The following is a 5,981-nucleotide window of genomic DNA, read 5'->3' on the forward strand; positions in this document are numbered from 1 at the left end:
AACAGTCAGCGGACAGGATTTGCTTAGCTTTCATAGTTTCCCAACTCATCGTGTAGAATAGGGGCGTCCAATCTTTTGGCTTCCCTGGGCCACACTGGAAGAAGAAGAATTGTCTTGTGCCACACATAAAATACACTAACACTACCGACAGCTGATGAGCTTAAAAAAAATCCCTAAAAAAATTTCATAATGTTTTAAGAAACTTTCCAAATTTGTATTGAGCTGCATTTAAAGCATGTAGCCACAGGGCTGCCAGTCGGACAAGCTTGGTGTAGAACACAATTTAGTACTGAGTGGTTCAGATGCAACAATAACAGAAGCATAAGGAAAAGAGATACATCATCAAGATCCCTTCAAAGAAAAGTCAAAGCTTAAATTGAATCTGGAAGATAGTAAAATAATTTGGATGAAAGGAAAACGGGATGTTTCCAGTCAGCAGTAGCATGATGAGTTGAGTGTGGTATTTAATAAATAGTGAGATTATGCTGAGTAGAGCAGACAGTCCTTATTATCCACCAGCTATTGGGTATCTGTGTGTGTATATACGCACACTATATTTTGTGCACACACACATACATATATGTGTGTGACCATACACACACACAGACATATGTGTGTGACCATACACACACACAGACATATGTGTGTGACCATACACACACATACATATGTGTGTGACCATACACACACACAGACATATATGTGTGTGACCATACACACACAGACATATATGTGTGTGACCATACACACACAGACATATATGTGTGACCATACACACACAGACATATATGTGTGTGACCATACACACACAGACATATATGTGTGTGACCATACACACAGACATATATGTGTGTGACCATACACACACAGACATATATGTGTGTGACCATACACACACAGACATATATGTGTGTGACCATACACACACAGACATATATGTGAGTGACCATACACACACAGACATATATGTGTGTGACCATAAAGTAGATAAAATGTAAATACTGCTTCTCCATCTCTCTTCTATTCTTGTAGAATTGCTTTTAGAAAAATATCGAACCTTCACCTTCTAGCCTTCATGAATCAAATTTTCTTCCAAAATTTTCTTCTCTGTACTTCTTTGATCTTTATTCTGGATGATTTCCTCAGATCTGTTTTCTAGTATCTAATGCTTGTTCTTCATTGTGTCTAATCTCGTGTGTAACACTTCCACTGAGGTTTTAATATCAATGGCTTACATGGGTTATTTCTAAAATTCCATTTTTTCCAAAATCTTCCTTTTCTAGTTTCATACTGTCATTTTTTTCTTAAACAAATTAAACATACTTATTTCAAACTATATTTTAGATTTTTTTTATTATCTTTAGTTTTTAGAGTGTTAATTTTCTGGGTTCATTGCTGATGAGGATTTGTTTCTTTGCTTTATAATTTTTGATAGTAAACTGACATTCAATAGCTTTTTACCTGAGAGACTCTCATGCTCAGGCTTATGAAAACATCCCTGCAAAGTGGTTTTGCATTTGTCCCTGCCAAGCCCATCGGAGTGTTACCCATTTCATAACCATTTCTACATTCATTTATTAGCTTCTGTGCCATATAGATAGTATGAATTTGGATCCCACAACTACAAAGAGTGCAGGTTTGAGTTTGATAATTTATGAGTGATTATTTTCTCACTTGTGGCCCCTAGCATAAGGCGCACATCTTTGACACCTCCCCGGCCAATGATCGGGTCTTTCCTACACCCTGTGTTGTTGAGGATGCAGGGTCCGGTTCTAGCTCCTTACCTTATCCAGGCCTGAAGCTTTCTTTCCTGTCCCAGCAATGGCATTACAACTTCAGTCCTGCCCTCAGGTCCAGGGTTTCGAATGTCTACAGACCATCGCTTTCTGTGCTGGCACCTGGGAATTTTCCCTGTTTGAGTTTACCTATATATTTCACACATTTTAAAAACAATATTTTATCTAGGATTTCTGTACTTGGAGGGCAAAAGGAGACTTGCCATTCACTTCCATCTGAGAAATTATCCAGAAGACCCAGTGGCTTTTATTTTCAAGGTGACAAGATAAACACATGTGAGGACTAAGGGGGTGAAGATTTTAAATGTGGACAGGAAGAAGGCAAAGATTTTTAAAAGGCAGAAAAATAAGATCCTATCAGAGAAACAGAGGACTGAGAGGTCTCTGTAGGTAGATGTTTTGTATGTTTAACTTTTTATTTTGAAATAATTTTACATTTACAGAAGATTTGTAAAGATAACACCGAGCTCCCATATACCCTTCACTCAGGTTCTTCTAATGTTAGCATCTTACATGACCAGGGTACAATGATTAAAAGTTAGAAATTAACATTGGTACAATATCATTACCTGAATTACAGACTTTATTCAGACTTTGCCAGTTTTCCACTAATGTCCTTTTTCTGTTCCTGGGTCCAATGTGGGATTCCACATTGTATGTAACTCTTCATCACCTTAGTCTCCTCCAATCTGGGACAATTCCTCGTTTATCATTGTCTTTCATGACACTCTTGAGAAATACCTGTCAGGTATTTTGTAAAATACTCCTCAATTTGCATTTTTTTTGCAGTAATAGCTATTTATTTATTTATTTATTTATTTATTTATTTATTTATTTTTAGAGATTTTACTTCATATTTCAAATATTGGGTCTCCTAGTCTGAGTAATTCTTTTTTTTTATACTTTAAGTTTTAGGGCACATGTGCACAACGTGCAGGTTAGTTACATATGTGTACATGTGCTGTGTTGGTGTGCTGCACCCATTAACTTGTCATTTAACATTAGATATATCTCCTAATGCTTTCTCATGATCAAATTGAGGCTATGTATTCACAGGAAAGATACTACAGAGGTGCGGTGCTCTTTTCAGTGCATCATATTCGCGGTACCTGTTGTCAGTATGTCTTATTACTGGTGATGTTGACCTTGATCATTTGGCTAATGTGGTGTTTACCATGCTTTTTAATTTACTGTAAAGGTTTTTGTTTGTTTGTGTTTGTGTTTTGTTTTGTTTTGTTTTTTGAGACAGAGTCTTGCTCTGTTGCCCAGGCTGGAGTGCAGCGGTGCAATCTCGGGTCACTGCAACCTCTGCCTCCTGAGTTCAAGCAATTCTCCCACCTCAGCCTCCCGAGTAGCTGGGATTACAGGCACCTGCCACCAAGCCCAGCTAATTTTTTGTATCTGGAGTAGAGACGGGGTTTCACCATGTTGGCCAGGCTGGTCTTGAACTCCTGACCTCGTGATCAGCCTCAGCCTCCCAAAGTGCTAGGATTACAGGTGTAAGCCACCGCACCTGGCCCCAAATAGCCATTTTCTCTCAAAACATTGTCCATTAATTTATGCATGCATAGGCAGATCCTCCCTGCAGCAACGTTTCACCAGTGTTCTAGTGTTCTCACAATGATTTTCTATTTCCTCCTTTCCTTTTACATCTATTATTTGGAATTATTCTGTAAGAAGTTGTCCTTTCTCTACCATTTACTTTTATTCAATCATTTATTCATATCAGTATGGACTAAATTGTGTTTATTTTATTCTGCTTCATAATTCAATATTTTATTTGGTCTTTGAAACTGGTCTAGCTTTAGCCATTGGTAGCTCTTTTAGGTTGGCTCCTGTGTTCTCTCAATGTGCCCCCACCCTTTTCTTGAGTACTTACTTTTTGGTACCATGACATCCTCCAGGCTCATCTTCTTTTATCCCTGCCCCAGCCCTAGACAAATCACTTTTCCAAGGAGCTCTGTAATTGTATTAAACCATAGTGGTGGATAGTTTGAACCCTCTCCTTTCATTCAGAGAATGAGAACAGAGTCAGAAGAGCAGCTAAGGAACTTCAGGTAAGTCCAACATTCAGAGACTGAGTAGAAAAGAGGTTGGGAGCCAACAAATGAAAAGAGAAGGAACCACGAAAGAAATGGGAGCAAACTCAGAGCATGGTATCAGAGAAGCTGAGAAGACATCCTCAGCTCTAACTTCAGGGTCCCCCATCATTTCCTATCTGATCCCTGCCACCTTAATCTATTCCCTCTAAAGGGAAAACAGGAATTTTCCAGGCAGATATCCTTACTGTCCTGGCCTAACCACATCCCTAACTCTGCTGGAACTGCAGTAAACATAGCCACAACCAGCAAATTCAGCCCTAAGGACTTTAGACCTTCATCTCACAAGCTGAAATGCTTTTCCCTCCTCTCTCATAACCAAGTATCACTCATCTTTCCAAAGCCAGGCAAGTCACATCTTTTCTTGAAGCTTTTCCCAAACTCTTGGCCTACATTTATCCACTGCTTTTTATAAATATCATGGTTCTTATCTCTTCAGTCATTTTAGTACTTGCATTATATTCTCTAAAAATTTTTTGTTTCATATAATTTATTACCTAACAATACTGTAGTTCCTTTAGGTGAGAGCCCATACTTCATGCTCTCTGGTATGCATAGTAGTTAGTAATATCTAACTAATAATACACATTTAGTAAATATATGTCAGTTTAACATTTATATCAACAAATCAATCACTATAGATAGTCATCAAAGAAATAGTTGAAAACTGGGAAGATTCCAGGAGCTATCTTATCTATTCAGGAATGTTAAAAACTACTCCTTACGATACAAAGTTGGAATAGCTATCAAATTCCTTATGGCCTTGGTCACATTAGAAGAAAATGTAACCCTGAGCCACAGGAATTCTTATTTCTCATCAGAAAATAATTCATCAGGATATTTATGGCTTATCTATTAATAAAATAAGTCATTATGGTATTTTACACAACCCTTTCTTGCTTTGTTTTAGAACAACTACCTAATTTTCTATTTTCAAAACCAACTACTTGTTATGGAATAACTAATATACAAAGCTATTCAATTTTCAAAGGACAAATAGAAGAATATTAATGGAATTCATTTTTTAAAGGTGAATGTTTATTTTCCTTATTAAAAACATAATGCTTGTTAGTTGAAGGGTCAAGAAAATACATATGAGAAAAAAATGTATTTCATAATCCCACAACCCAAACCAGAGACCATTAACATTTCATTGTATAACATACTATAAGTATATATATGGGGGGGTGGTGTATGAGATGATTTTATGCAAATTATTTTGTAACTTACCTTTTTCACTTAATATTTAGTATTTTCTCACATTACTAAATATGTTTCTACATTATCTCTTTGTGGTTGTGAATGGAATGTCAGATTGGATGTATCTTCATTTACTAAACTTCCAATATATGCCATGCTGTGATAAACATTCTTATGCTAAATTGGGAACACAACCATAATTATTTCATTAGCATAAATTTATAGAAGTAAATCTCTCTGTATGAATAGCTTTATACAGCTTAAGGGTTTTCTTGTTTTGTTTTTAATGACCAGTGCCCACCTGCCCATCAGAAAGGTTGTGCCAATTTACCATCTCAATCATTGGTAGTTAAAGCAACTTTCAGATACTGTATCATTTCATATTTCTAATAAAAACATGTATCTTTCTGAAGAGTCTCTATAAAGATGATGAAGTAATGCTACATTTTCTTTTATCTACTATGGGAGTGCCCTTTTTCCCTTCAACTTTTATAAATTTTTAAGTATTTTGCTTCCTGATATAAAAAATGCAAAACAACACAAATTATTTAGTATGAGTAGCAAAGAAAGCACAAGATCATCTGAGCAATATAGTCCAAGAGAACATGGCTGCAGCTAAGGAACAGTAATGAAACTGATTAGTCAAGCTCCTATTTATAAATCTGTCAAGAAAAATTATTTTTAAGTAAGTTTTTCTGCTTTCTTTGGTATTATTAGTGTATTTGCATGAAAGATAATATTTTGCATTTTTATTTGAAATTCACCATTTTTTTTATAAAAGAGAATCAGGCTTAGCCAACACTTGCATGTGCACAAACACATCATGGAAAGATAACTGACACATTTAAAGTAAGAAATAATGATGTTTCCCAGTAGAAATGTGATC

The sequence above is a fragment of the Pongo pygmaeus genome, chromosome 2 (genome assembly GCF_028885625.2).
Source record: "Pongo pygmaeus isolate AG05252 chromosome 2, NHGRI_mPonPyg2-v2.0_pri, whole genome shotgun sequence".
In the NCBI taxonomy this organism is placed as follows: Eukaryota; Metazoa; Chordata; class Mammalia; order Primates; family Hominidae; genus Pongo; species Pongo pygmaeus.